General features: G+C 44.7%; 1 protein-coding gene across 2 annotated transcripts in view; it reads right to left on the reverse strand.

Annotated features, from left to right (window-relative positions):
- Bicd2 (BICD cargo adaptor 2) overlaps positions 1 to 15,685 on the reverse strand; it is a 54,363-nt gene that overhangs the window by 26,461 nt on the left and 12,217 nt on the right. The gene's annotated exons all lie outside the window — the stretch shown is intronic.

Genomic DNA, 15,685 nt, shown 5'->3' on the forward strand with positions numbered 1-15,685 from the left:
GGTTACTTTGGTGGCCTCCCTGCTGACAGGAACAGGAGCTTGGCTAATAGCCATGATGTCCCTCCCACGCTATGGGACATTCCAGGTAGTGCTGCCACCTCTGAGGAACTGCTGGAAAACTGCATCTGACAGGGCAAAGACTGGGGAGAATTAGGGCTGCTGTTATCATTGAAGGTGCCAAACTCTACAAAAAGGTGCCACAACTCCTCAAAATCAGGAGCAGTTATGACTTTAGCCCTGCCATTTATTGACACAGGAGCTGTCAATAAAGCAGCTATTTTTCCTAAAGTTCAGCAGAGCTGTCACCAGGACAGTCGCAACTATCCTAAATACCCTGAGGTAGCTCCAGATTTTTGCCTGTGTTGTAGCAGACTGAAAACATGGACTTAACTCAGATGGTTTGACCCTCTGGCCCCTCCTGATGACTCTGCCTCTCCTTTGTCATTACTATGAAAGCCCTCAAACAGGTCTATAAAATGTACAAAATTGCACATGCCCGGTCTGCTGCTCCTCTACATAAGCAGTGCTCCCTCACAATCACAAATGAGTCCCTGCTGTGCACCACCCCTCTGTAATGTAGCACAGGTCTCAAAAAGGTCCTACTGCCTGTTCATAAGTCTTCCTTGAGTAAGAATCACAGGATACACTAAAAACAGCTGGTAACTCTACAGGCTATTAGCCCTAAACAATTCCAGAGACTAGAGGTAGAGCCAGTAGCAACTGGGCAGAAGTTGACAGCAACCAGAGGCAGAAACCAAAGGAGACTAGTAGCAGTGACTAGCAGAGACCAAACGACCTATAGTGACCTATGGAGAGTGAGAGAGGCAGCTGGAAGACTCCAGAAGGTGGCCAAGGGGGCTGTGAGCCTCAGCTGCCAAGGAGATAACAGGGACGGCCAGTAAGACCTGTAACACTAAGCGCTGTACACTAAAAACAGTCACTGGCACTGAAAACTAGAGTATACTTTCAAGTTTGTGCACAATGGGAGAACATGATACAATATTTTACAAGTTTTCTATAAATCTAAAAGTGTTCTAAAAGAATAAACACTACAGAAAACTATCTTAGCATGTACCCAAACACATAAAAATTTAAAAATGATCTGTTGGGGCTAGGGGGATAGTTCAGTAGAATAAGCACTGGCCTGGCAAGCACAAGGGACTGAGTGCAATCCCCAGTTCAGCAAAAAAAAAAAAAAGAAAAAAATCTGTTAAGCAATGTTCATGACAATCTGCAGAACAAAGCAACAGGAAACTGAGTAAACAAAAAATAGAAACATCATATCAAAACTTGGGAATCACTGCCAAGCAGAACTGTGCTGGTGGAAGGACACTGCACTAAAAATAAACATTAATGATAAAAAAGAAACAGCATCTCTGACTCTGGGATATCAGAAACTGAACAAAGTAGGAAGGCAAAAGTTTCATAAAGGGAAAGTAACACAATAAAAAAGAAAGAGGGGGAGGGAGGGAGGGAGGGAAAGAAGAAGGGAGGGAGACAGGGGAGGGAGGGGGAGGGAGGAAGAGAGAGAATATGAATGTTCGTGCATCTTTAATCCAATAATTGTACATATCCCTAAATAGGGGGATGAAATCTTACTTAGTATATGACTATACAGTTCCCAGCTTATCTTTCAGCAAGAGAGTGATAGGCCTGTCACAGGACAGCTGGCCAATGCAGGCAGCCCAGGGGCCCTGTGGCGGAGCAGGACTCAAACCCAGGCCCAACCCTGTCCACTACTACTTCCACTCAGACAAAGATGTATAACAGATCATCCCTTCCAAAGGGGAGGGGCGGTTCACGGACTAACCCATGTTGAACACAGAAGCGAAAACTTGGCAAAAACTTCAGTAAACAGAATCAATAAAATACTTTATGAATTATTCACTGTGATCTTGTTCAGGGAAGCAAAACCCAGGTAAACCAATTCAATTTTTAAAAATATTTCGTATTGGCTATGGAACAGGACAGAGTAGTCAAACAAGCATAAGTAAATCATATAATATGTCAGAAGGTAAATTAATGACTGTTCTGTTATAAGTAGAATATATATATTCTTTTTGAGACAGGGTCTCACTATGCAGTTCAGGCTGGCCTTGGACTCACTTTGTAGCCCAGGCTGGCCTCATACTTCCAGTGATCCTTCTGACTCAGCCTTCCAATTGCTGGGATTACAGGCGTGCGCCACCACACCCAGCCTAGACTAATAATATTTTAAAAGGAATCTCCTCAAATTAGATTATTAGGTTAGCAATGCATAATAAAAATAAAGCAATTACATTTATTAATCTTGACCTTAAAAAACATTAGCCCTAGATAATTTGATTAGAAACATGGAATTTATGCAAAAAAGTTATAAATACACTAATAAGAAAGGCAATGGATGGTTAACAACCTAAGTTTGCAGACCAAAATTAGAGAAAAAGGAGGGCTACAAGGAAAGCCAACATTTTGGCCCTAGCCTTCTAAGGTCAATTAAGACTCAGGACATATGAGAACTTGTACTGTAACGTCATGTACCTCAGTAGTGTCCCAAATTTTCTGATCAAGAAGATTTGGGGCCAAAGAGGAAAGTGATCGATGACATAGAGTGGGCCTAAGGAGAGTCACATGGGGAGAAGACACTCTCTCAGGCTTTCACAGAGAGCACATTGGCCAAGCATTAGCCGTGACTCATCCACATGGCTGCACTGACAAAGGTTCTACAATCTGAGGTACAGGATCTCAAGATGAATCCTGAGGGCATTTCACTGACCTTCTCAGACCAAAAAGCTACAACTCTTGTTGCATAGGTCTTGCTTTACCTTGGTCTTAACCATCCAGTAGAAAAGTATGAAGTCGAAATATAAGAAATAAAGCCATGCTGTTAAGTTGAGCTGTGGGGGACTCAGGTCAATAATTTCTGACATTGCCAGTTAAACAGAAGACCCAATGGTATTATGGGCTACTGGACTCTTTTAGAATATTTTGCTGAGTTTACACACCTATAATATTCAATAACGGAAGTTAGAAAAAATGGGGTATACAGATGAATGTCCATTTTGTATCTGTGTATTCAAAGAGGTTGGGATAGATATATAGTTGCATTCTCTTAATGAATAGAATGATTTGTTCTAATGGTGTTTGTAAATAGGATCACAAGTCCGCATCTTGTACAGCAATTAACCACTAAGAAGAATATATGCAGTGTATTATTTGTTGAAAAAAAAATAAATTAAAAAAAAAAGGCAAAAAAAAAAGTAGCAAGATTATTCTTCTGTATAACATATAGACTTCATTCCTTACGGACACCACAGTTAGAGCCAGAAAGAAACTGCCTCAAATCATTTGATTTCACACCAACAGTGAAATGTATCCAGAAAGCAAAAAGAGTCTCTGCTTTACCTCTAATTCGTATACCACAATTTTCACCCCTTCAGAGTATATAGTTCAAGGGCTGGCCAAATAGCTCAGCAGATTAAAGCACCTGCAAGCAGGCGCAGGGGCCAGGGGTTCAATCCCCAGGCTTGTCATGCCAGCCCCTTTCCTAGGGTACGCTGAGACGGCGATTGAGACTGCACATGTTGGTCCGTGCCTGTAATCTCAGCACTTGGGAGGCTGTAAACAGGAGAATGACTATGAGTCTGATCTAGTGGTGAGACCCTGACCACCCTGTAGACCCTTCCCTAAAATCCAAAAAAAAAAAAGGCGTATAATTCAGTAGTTTTTAGTACAGAGCTGCATGACCATTACCATTGATTCTATATTTTCATCACTTCCCAGGAAGAAACATTCCCTTAGCAGTCAGTCACTCCCTGGTTTCCTCTTTTGGACTCTTAAGAAGTACCATTCTATTCTGTCTCTGAATTTGTCAATTCTGGACATTTCACAAAGTAAGATACAATATGTGGTCCTCTGTGACTGGCTTCTTTCACTTGGCATGATGCTTTAGAAGTTCATCCATCCATCTTGTACCATGTATGAGTACTTCATTCCATTTCCTCTTCTTTGGCTAAATATTATACCATGGCATAGCCAGACAGTATCTGTTTGTACTTTCAAACATTGATGGACATTTGTGTTATTTTTCCCTTGGGGTTAGCATGAAAATGGTTTATGAACAGTCATCAAAAAGTTTTTATATGGATGTATGCTTTCAACTTTCTTGGGCATATCAAGTTACTCTTCTCTTATTGCTGGGACAAATAACTGACACCCAAAATGAAGGAAGGAAAGGTTTATTTAGCTCCCAGTCAGTGGAGGCTTTGGTCCATGCCCAGTTGGCTCCAAGGCAGAGCAGCACATGGTAGAGAGCATGGTGGTAGCAAAGAGCAGAGAGCAAAGGGAGTGGCAGCAGCTCAGGCACTTAGCTAGCCTCTCTTCCCTCCTTGCATTGTAATGCAGATCACCCACCCAGGGCAGGTGCAGCATCCACACCCACAATAATCAACCACAAACTCCAGAAGGAGCCCCATGGCTGCATGAGGCTTTGGGGGGACAACTAGACACAAACCATAACATTGGGTATATATGCCTAAGGGTAGAACTACTAGGTCAGGTGGTATTTGCTACCCTTTTTGGGGGGTGGAGGGAACCATCAAACTTTTTCCATGTGGCTACCCCATTTTATACTCCTACCAGCAGTATAGTAGAACTCTATTTTCTCCACATGCTTGTTTATTTTTATTTATTTTATAGTTTTATTTTTTTATACCAGGAATCAAATTCAGAACCTGGCACTTGCCAGGTGGGCACTTGTGCCACTGAGCCATCTTTTCATAAGAACCATCCTAATCAGTATAAGGGTTCTTATTTTATAAAGAAATCAAAAATAACAATGAGTTATCACACAATGAGTGTGTCTCCTAAAGTCTATTATTTTGCCAATACCTATCTAAAAGTTCTAAGGAGAGGGGCCAGGGAGATATCTCAGTAGAAAAAATACTTGCCTGAGAAGCACAAGGTTCTGAGTTCAATCCCTAGTACCACCAAAAAAAAAAAAAAAAAAAAAAAAAAAAAAAAACACCTTAAAAGTTCTCAGGAGAATCTATGTTACTTATTTATTTATTTATTTATTTATTTAAATGCATTTGGTACAGGGTTTCACTACACAGCTTGGTTTCATAGTGATCCACCTGTTTTCAGCCTCCCCAGTGCTAGGATTAGAGGCATATGCCACCACTGCTGGGCCTGGGGGCAGGGCTGGCACAACACGTGATGCCAGGGATCAACCCTAGTCCCTGCACTTGCCTAAGCAGGTGCTTAGTCCACTGAGCTATCTTGTTGGCCTTATGTTCATCTCTTATGAAGGAATAAACTAAGGCTCTCAGAGGCCAAAGCCAGGACAAGGTGGAGGTACAACAGGAGCACAAATGTCACTGCCCCCTTCCATTGTAGTACTATATCCGAACCACTGCTATCAGACAAAGCAGACATCCAGTGGAAGCACTGGGTGAGGGTCCTGCCAAAGTCTTGCCCAAGGAAGGTCTTCTAATTGGCCAGAAGTGTAAGAAATAGTGCATGGGGAAGGCCCCAGAATGAGTTAACGCTAGGCACTGATTGCAATGGTTTGTTTGGGAACCGGTCACAATACCAAGGGCAGGAGTGAGGAAGGTGAGAAAGGCAAGGGCAGGAGCTCCTGTACACAGCCATGCCACCTAGGGATGGCCCACCCACATCACTCCAGCTGTTCTACTCAACAGAAAGGAGCACTTGTCACCCACATGTGTTACAACACCCCAAGGATGAAAACAGCAAGAATGCCGTCTACATAGTGGTGACTGAGGAAGGTGGTATGGATCCGCACCATAAACCCCACAGCCACGAGTGACACCAACCTGCAATGCAGGCCACAGGGAGGGTCAGCTTCACAAAGGAATGCTGAGTCAACACCCTAAAAGTACTATGTGGCTCTCTGTGTAGGAAACTGAAAGTGGGCAGGAGTACCCTATGGTGTGGGAAGCCTCGAGAAGACCCAGGGACCAGCCCGGGAGGCTGCTCAGCTGTGATTTCTTGATCTGCTGGCTGCTGTGTGAGTGCATTTACTTGATACATCATCACGCTGCACAGTCATGATCTGTGCAGTTTCTGTATTTACCTTGAGAGCTTGTTTGGAGCTTCTAGCAGGGGAGTGAAGCTACCTGTGTACCCCTAAGGAGGCAGGGTCTTCCTCCACTGGGCTGGTCATCCTCTCCGACCAACCAACACAGCTCTAAAGGGATACACTAGAGTGGTGAGGGAGGAACGCACAATAGCTAGCCAGCCAGACCTGAGGATCAATAAGGTGGCAGAGGTCTCAGCCAGGTTACCTCCATATTTATCTGGCACTCCAATAAAGCTCATTGGAATAATAAAAAAAAACCTAGCACAAAATGGCAATTGACATAACTATTATGTACAGAACTTAAAATAGGAAGTCAATTATATTTCAATAAAAAGAAAGAAAATGATCCCTGAAACAGAATATTGAAATAGAATCAACTTTTTCTTTTTTTAAATCCTGAGATAAGTAAGCCCAACAATAAGGATACAACAACTGAAATATTATCCAAATGCAAACCACAGCAAAGAGCCATTCTCATCCCTGGGGAATAAAAAGAAAGGGAACAGAATCACTAATGGTCCCCAGAGAAGGTACACATAACTGCCAGCACACACACACATGCACTTAAAGTCTGTGCACTCTACTATATGTAATCACAGTTGGAAAGGTTAATAAAACTCCAAAGCAAGTGTACTCCAGCCTGAATATATTCCAGGGACTTCAGTTACCCATTACTGATGAGATGGATGGTATCAGGGACAAGATGAATGATCAAATTTCCATAAATGTACTTCAGTAAAAACCTGATATCAGAACACATGGTGTGGATCAGGAAATGGTGACAAGAAATGGACTGCAAGTCTACCCATGACCATATGCTCCCAAATCACCCCCTAAACACATACACAGAACAGCTGTAAAGTACCATTCGAAACAGTAACCAACATTAACCAAGAAACAGTAACCAAGTGATTTCTGCTGGGAGGGCTCTGGAGCCATGAGGGAGGGCAGTGTTGGGGGATGGAACCTCTGGCTATTGCTTAGTCCAGTAATGACTTGGATAAACCAGGAAGGCCCAAGACATGTCAGGCTGCTCATGGCAACACCAGACATGATGGGCAGAGGCAATGTGTGTGTGTGTGTGTGTGTGTGTGTGTGTGTGTGTGAATGAGGAAGGGGTGACCCACCTAACCAAGAGGGGGCTTTCAGTCCTGGGGCCTACTCTGTCCAGAGACACCCTCAACTGATCCCCAGTCACCACAGCCTTGGGCTGCCATGTAATAGTGTACCTCAGACCACAAGCAATGCTTGTCCAGCCCTAATGAAGAAGCCCCCCCCCCCAGAGGACACAATGGATGCCAATATCTGTTACAGATGACACTTGCAGTTCACAGTTTGCCCCAACAGAAGCTCATTAGCTTCTCATAGGAGGTATTAGCCATTTTCAAAGGTGAGACAATGAACTCTGAAAAGGTGATCTCCGTAAATATCTTCCTAAGAAGGGAATAACAGAAAAAGAAACAGGAGCCAGAAATAGCAGGTCCTCAACCCACAGCACTGCTCAAACTTTGGCTGCATCTCACAATCCCCTGGGGAACCAGAAACTTCCATTCTCAGGGGCAGGAATACTCGTGGCTTGGCCTGTATCCCGGGAAGTTTGGACCTAAGGAAAGCCTATTAATTCAGATGTGGCTGAAGCAAGTTGCAGTGGTCCCAAGCCCTGTTCTACTTCCCACTTTGCTACCGACACATAGCTCCTGCCCCCACCCCTGCCAGATGTAGGGACACTGAGGCAGCACAGCATCAGCCAAGAAGACTGCCTCCAAGGGACTCATCATAGCATTCTTGGAGGAAGACGAAAGCACACATCACTTGTCCACATTAAGACTGGTGTCTGGTGCCAGTTCACACAGGATTCTGCAATGAGAAATCTAATTCCTGATATGCACAACCATGATGGCTGAGAGGAGCTGCACCCTAAACAGTACACAGATCACTGAGCAGAGCAGACAGGCTCTGGGTGGTAAATAGGCAGGTCAAAGGCTTCAGGTAACTTTCAAGTAACCAAGGATTTCAAGTAACCAATGGACAGCAACCTAAGTAAACCCACTGTACCTTAATATGGGCAAATTCTACCTGCAACGTGACCTATAACAGTGCTCAGTTCTACCTCACAGTGAACCACTCTAATTCTGATGATAAGTGGTGGGGTCTCTACAGCCCCATCAAGAGAAGGACTCATCAAGCTCCTATACAAAGAAAGACCCCCTGGAGGGCTGGACAGGACAAGGGAACTTCTCTGCTGGCTCCCAATCAGGCCACAGCTTGGAGCCAGGGTATTGCCAGCAATCCACATGAACCTGGCACTATCCACCCTGCCAGGAGCAGTGGCCACGTATCTTGGCAGTGGCAGTGTGGGAAGTCGGGCAGCACTGTGGAGAAGCACTTTGCACCAGACCTTACTACAGTGTAGGAGGCATGGTGCATGATGGGGAACCCTTCCACTGCCCCGGCAGGCTCCTGTCTTCCCTCCATCTCTATCATGGGAGCCCTGTGTGAATATAGCTCCCAAGCACCGTTCAGAGCAGAGTGTAGGGTCTTCAGGGAAGGCTGGACCCATTAGGCAGGGAGGAAATACCTAGTAGCTCCCTGCAGAATCCTCCCCAAGTCTCAGCCAGCAGCCTATTACTCCAATTCACAGATACCAAGTGGAGAAGCCAAGGGAGGTTCAGATCAAAGGCAGATGTAACCAGCAAGGATATCACTTGGTAGTCTAAGCACTTGCCTGGCAAGTGCAAGGACACGAGTTCCATTCCCAGTACTGTATGCTGTGCTGGCTCTGGGACACTGGGTGAGCTGAAACTGGGCATGAAGGCACATACCTGTAATCCCAGCACTGGGAAGGCTAAGACAAGAGGATCATTACAACTCCAAGCTGAGTAGCAAGACCCTGTATCAAATAAATAAAAAGATCTAAAAAAAATTCAAAGGCAGAAGTAGCCATCCAGACACGTGTACACAGTGTGGGACACAGTGGGGTTGTACTTCTTTCATGAGAGGGATCGGGCTTGTCCTGGCCACTGTACTGGCACTAAGTCTAAACGTCTTCTCTTCAGCACGTACAGGAATAGAGTGTTAGCTCACACTCAGCAGGTGGCAGGCACTCAGGAAACACATATGGGATGAACAGAGGACAGACATGTGGATATGGCTGGGAGGTGGGCAGATAGGAATAGCAGGTCCAGATCCTGCAGTACTAGAGTACAGCATGGAAATGGATAAAACTAGGGGTTAGGGAGCTCTGGAGGTACTGGGTTGGAAATGGGGTATAGAATGGGCTAGGGGTGCTAGGTAGGTTGGCTGTGCAAGTTCCTATGGGGCATCTCTTCTTTCTTCTCTGCCTCTTCTGCCAGTGGGGAAGACACAACCTCACTAACTGGGCAACAGTAGTTCTGAGACTCACTCCTTTCCTGGATCTTTTCTGTTCCCACCCACTACCCCATTATGGGCTGAATTACATTCAACAGGCAGAGCAGGGAGCATTCAGACCCCACGATGTAAACTACACAGGTATAGAGTTCCCACATTTGTCTTCTCATAAGATTATTTCAGAAGCATAAAGACTCCTGAGATTGATTTAATTGGCCTGGATATGGCCAGGGCTTTGGAATGCCAAAAGTCCCAGGTGATAATGTGTGCAGGCAGAAGTGGATAGAGGGACCTGCCAACTCACCCAAAGAGACCTAGGGAGCATTTCACAGGAGACCTTACCTCACTACCTCCTCATCTAGTTCTATCTAAACCAGTTGTGGGCAGTACAGAAAGGGTCTCTTGGAACAACTCTGTTCACTTTCCAAAGAGACACAGCGTTCCAAAAACAGCATGGACTGCAGGGGACTCCAGGATGGGGCGAAAGTTTCATCTGATCCCCAATGCAGTCCTCGAAGTCCACTCTCACTTCACAGGTAAGAAAACTAAGACTCAGTGATGAGTTACCTGAGTGGCATGAAAGGGTTCATTTCAAAAGCTATTTTTCCTCAATATAGTGGTTCCCAGAGCAAGGGGTATCCAAAGAAAGGCAGGGGTCCTAGGAAGGCAAGAAGAGTTGGAGCTGAGCCCTAAGGAAGTATGGCTTCACCTGGCAGGTGGACAGGGAGGAGGCCCAAGTCTAGGCAAGCTGGAGCCCAGGAAGGCTGCAACATCCACACGAGAGAGGGAATTAGAGGCCAAGCAGACACAGTGCCCACCTATATATGCCCACACCCTGCTGCCCAGCAGATCTCACTTGTCTATCAAACCACATGCCACAGGGCCATCCTGGCCAGACCCCTTTGAACTCCTACCTGCTCCCCTCAGGGCAAGAGGCTGAGATAGCCAGCCTTCTTCCCTATTGCATAGGTTTCTTTCTCCTAAGGGCCTTATACTTGTGACTATAGAGATCATTAGAACCAAATGGCTGAGAGAAACCTGGACAGAAAACAGCATGGAGCTGCAGTGGCTGGGATCTGGTCTCTGTCTGCCCAAAGACGCCCTGCCCACCTCCACTCCACATAAAGCCCATGTCAGTCTGCAGTGGTTATTCCATTGCCAACTGAGAATTCCAGCTGCCCCGGGCAGTGTCCAAATGCTAAGCTGCTTTTAGAAAACCGGGGATTCATCCCTGGGCTGGAGGGATTTAGCTAGAATTGGGTGCCATTTAGAGAAGATTACACCCTAATTGCCTGGGTGTTAGCAGACAGGCTTCTGGCCAGCTGAGCCCGAGGGCTGGCAAAGCCCCCAGAGACCCTGTCTCTACCACCCAAGGACAGAGAACCCAGTCCTGGGGGCTTGGGGACCAGCCCTCATCTTCCATAGCAGCTGGCTGCCCCAACACAGACCTCTATTCAACAGCCTGTGGTGAGGGCAGGAGGGGTGGTTGAGGCCCTGCCAGGCAGCTATCCAGCTTGCATCTGCTCCCAGCTGGGGAGGACTGTTTGGCAGGCAGGCAGCCCAGGCCAGCCTGAAAAGCACAGGAGAGGATGGCAGTAGCTCGATATTCTCTTTTCTCTAACCCTCTTCACATTTCTTTACCTTATTAACCCATCGTAGGAAGAGACATCAGCAAGGTACACAGTTGGCAAGTGACAGGATAACCTTAAACTTAGGCCACTTCCTCACAAGCCCCATCACAGGACTCCAATAAGAGGACCCTGACGTGAGGACAGACCCAAGATGATGCAATACAAATGCTCCACTGCCTAGAAGTTCTAGAAAGTGGGTGGCTAGCTCCCCAAGAGACTGATGAGCGACGGTTCTCCAAGCCAGGGTTGTAGGGGTCAGTGAGAGGCACCCTAAGTGCACATTCAACCCCAAGTCTCCTATGGGTTCCAGCCACAAGGAGCCTGCACACTTGGAGGTGAGAACCCCTAAGAGGTTGGGGATGCTGGGACTTGGTATGTCCTAAGAGGCACAGCATGTCCAGTCATCTGGTCTCCCAGTCTGGCTCTATCCCCACATCTCTTAAGGCCTGACCTTGACAGGTCACCTAGGGGAAACCTTTCATTTCTTCTATGCTGTCAACATTTCCCTGAGGTATTATAAGTTGAACTAAATTCAGAAATTTTAAATCTTTAAATATTTATTGCCTACTCTTTTCTACTTCAAGAATTCTAATTATATGAATATAAGTTTCTTGGTTTTGACACAGTGAACTATTATGACTGATCTGTAAATTCTTTCTTCATTTTTATTTTGGACAATTTTTATTGTTATATTCATTTGTGTTTGTAAATAATTTATTTTCAATTTGCAATCTATTAAAAAATTAAAATAATAAATAAATAAACATTTCCCTCACATAGGTCATCATGGACATTCTCTTGCAAAGACTGCCCTGAACCATGTCACTGTCTGCTATAGCTTGAATAGTGTGCCCCCACCAAAATTCATTGGCAGTACTGAGAAGTGAGGCAGAGGTGGTGATATCGGAATCATGGAACCTCATGAACGGATGAATGCTCTTCTTGTGGGAGTCTAGACCTCTTTCTTTTCTGCATGTATTTGCTTGCCCTTTTGTTTTCACCCATGAGTTGAGACAGGATGAGGCCCTCAGCAGATGCTCAGAAGGTGCTGATGCCATGCTTTAGGATTTCCTAGGTTCCAGAACCATAACCATAATACACCTTTCCTTTGTAAGTTATCTGATCTCAGGTATCTCTTAGCAACAGAAAATGAATTAAGACTGTCCCCTGAGCCTCTCGCTCTCATGGGTCCTAATCATAGGAGGGTGTTTCCAACTCCAGCCACTACAGACAGGGAGAAAGGAGTCCCACCATAGGAAATGAGGATACCAGGGTGGGAAAAGGGCACATCTTGAGAGTGGGCAGAGAGGAGGAATGATGGACAGTAGCCTTGTGCCTGAGCTCATATGTGGATGGGAAACTGTGCCACAGGAAATTCAATATGGCCTGGGCTGGAGTGCCATGCACTGAGTGACCATAAATCCACACAGGGAACTTGAACCAAGACTATAAGCTGACTCTACATCCCTATACAATTGGTCTGGTTTACAGGAGTGAGTCTAACCTTGAGCTGAGCCAGACAGAAGAAAGGTGACATAGAGACTTGTCCAGTGGGTAGACTGAGAAACAAGGGCACAGAGATATACTGGAAGAAGAGAAATACCGTACTCTTCTTTATGAAAAATCTAGCCAACCTACTGAGTGAAAAAAAAAATTTACTCATGTGTAAATTCTATTACCTTTTCTCAAAGTTAAACCAAAAAAAGGGAAGGGCCGGCCAAATAGCCCAGTGTATTAAAGCACCTGCAAGCAGGCACAGGGGCTGGGAGTTCAATCCCTGACCCTGCCAGGCCAGCTCTGCCCCCAGGGCTTGCTGAGATGGCAACTGAGACTGGGTGTGGTGGCGTGCACCTGTAATCTTAACTCTTGGGAGGCCGTAAACAGGGGGATCAGTAAGAGTCTGATCTAGTAGTAAGACCCTGAACACCCTGTAGACCCTTCCCTAAAATAAAAAAAAAAGAGATACTCAGTGACTGACACTGATCAAGGGCAACCTGGTTAGTCTGCAGCCAAAGACCCAACCTCTGGCAAAACCCAGTCAGGAAAGAAGAGAGGCTCAGGTTCCTATGAAATATGTGTTCCTAAAACTCACTGATCTGTACAAAATTGCAGGGCTTCAGGGAAAGATGAGTGAGGGACCTTCACTCATCTTCATCACATAAAGAAAAATAGAAGCCTAATAAAAACAATACACATTGTCAAAACAGCAGGGTATTTGCAAAAGAATCACAGAGCTCCACTGACTAGAAAGGAAGTCCAGAAATAGATGCACACAAATACTGTCAACTGATCTTTGACAAAGGAACAAAGGCAACCTAATGAAAAACGTCTTTTCAATTAATGTGCTGGATCAACTGAATACCCAAACATGAAATATGACACAGCCTCATAAAATTTTTTACAAAAATTAATTCAAAGTGGACCATAGACGCATATAAAAAATGCAAAACTATGCTGGGTGTGGTGGTACATGCCTGTAAAATCAGCACTCAGGAGGCAGAGGCAGGAGGATTACCAAAGAGAAGTGAGTCTGAGCTGCACTAATTTGAGTCCAGCCTGAACTACATAGCAAGACCCTATTTCAACAATATTAGTAATAAAAAGGCCAAACTTCTTTAAAGAGAGAACATCTATGGAACTAGGCTTCTGATGAAGTTCGTAATACCAAAAAAACATGATCCATAAGAGCAAAAATGGCTCTGAAATTTAAAAACTTTGGCAGGTATGGTAGTGCAAACCTGTAATCCCAGCACTCAAGACGCTGAGACAGATCCCCTGCTGAGCACTGCCATGGCCTCCTGCTTCAACAGTGCTTGGACAGAGCCTTGCACTCATTAGCCCTCACCGCAGCCTGCAGGACCTCACTGCAGCACGACCCGCAGCTACTGCTGCCTGGACACCTACCTTGTCCTCACAGGCATGCCAGACCCAGCACCAGGATACTGCCATCACCACCAGATCAAACTGGATTCTCTAGGCCTCCTATGACTACTTGTTCATGTCTTATTACTTTGACCATAATGATGTGGCTTTGAAGAATTTTTCCAAATACTTTCTTCGCCAATCTCACAAGAGGGAACATGCCAAGAAACTGATGAAGCTGCAGAACCAGCATGCTGGCTGGATCTTTCTTCAGGAAAACAAGAAACCAGAGCGAGGCAACCTGGACAGTGGGATGAATATGATGGAGATGGAGTGTGCATTACACTTTGAGAAGAGTGTGAGTGAGTCAGGCACTCCTAGAGCTGCACAAGCTGGCCACTGATAAGAATGACTCCCCACCTATGTGACTTCATCAAGACTACCTGGACCAGTAGGTAAAATCTGTCAAAGAGCTGGATGACCATGTGACCAACCTGTGCACGATGGGAGCCCGAGTCTAGCATAGCAAAGCATCTCTTTGACAAGTATACCTTGGGGGATAGTGAAAATGAAAGCTAACATCACCAAACCAACGCATGCATGTTAGAGTTACCTTTGCTTTTCTATAAATTGTACCAGAACATCTACTTGAATTCTTTAACCCTTCAAATAAAGAAATTTGGTACATAGAAGAAAAAAAAAAAAGAGGTCAAGGCAAGAGGATCACTGTGGGTTGGAGATCAGCCTGGTCTACATAGTGAGTTCAAGGCCAACTTTAATTACATAGCAAAACCATGTCTCAAAAAACCAAACAAACAAACACCTTTGGTTATGTCAAAGATACAGCTCGGAGAATGAAATAAGAAACAATAGTCTGGGGTAAAGTATTTGCAAAATAGTTAACTATATCCAAAATACATAAAGAACATTTAAAACTCAAAAAAGCAAGCAACCTACTTGAAAATGAGCAAAAGATTAGAACTGATATCAAAGAAGTTATATGAATGGCAAATGAGCATATGGAAAGATGCTCAACGTCCTATGTCCACAAAACAACAAAATCCCACTCTACACCTATTTAAATAGCTAATAGTAAGAACAATAAGAATATCAAATGCTAGCACGAATGGGAAGTAACAGGAACTCTCAGTCATTGCTAGTAGAAAAATACATAATGGGCCAGCCACTTGGGAAGGCAGTTTGCAGATTCTTACAAAACAATAAACATTTCTTTATACAACCATCTGTGTATATCCTGAGCTAGACATGAATTCATACTGCTGTATCCAACTCTAATCCATCACCACTTGGATCAGCCTTACATTAAAATCTGGAAATCATAGTATTACATATTTGAGAAATCTACACAAAATCCTGCACATACACACACACACACACACACACACACACACACATTTACAGTAGTTTTACTCATAACTGCTGAAAACTGTGAACAGCTAAGAATGTGATGGAGACGGAGTGTGCATTACACTTTAAGAAGAGTGAGTGAGTCAGGCACTCCTGGAGCTGCAAAAGCTGGCCACTGATAACGACTCCCCACCTATGTGACTTCATCAATAAGTGAATGGATAAAGGATGATATATCTACACAATGAACCACTTTTGTTAAGACAATAACAGGGGCTGGTGAGATGGCTCAGTGGTCTAAAGCACCTACTTAGAACAAGCTAAGCTCAAGCAAAGCACAGAGACCTCGGTTCAATCCCCCAGCACCACATGC

The sequence above is a fragment of the Octodon degus genome, unplaced genomic scaffold, assembly GCF_000260255.1.
Source record: "Octodon degus isolate 3935 unplaced genomic scaffold, OctDeg1.0 scaffold00312, whole genome shotgun sequence".
Taxonomy (NCBI): domain Eukaryota; kingdom Metazoa; phylum Chordata; class Mammalia; order Rodentia; family Octodontidae; genus Octodon; species Octodon degus.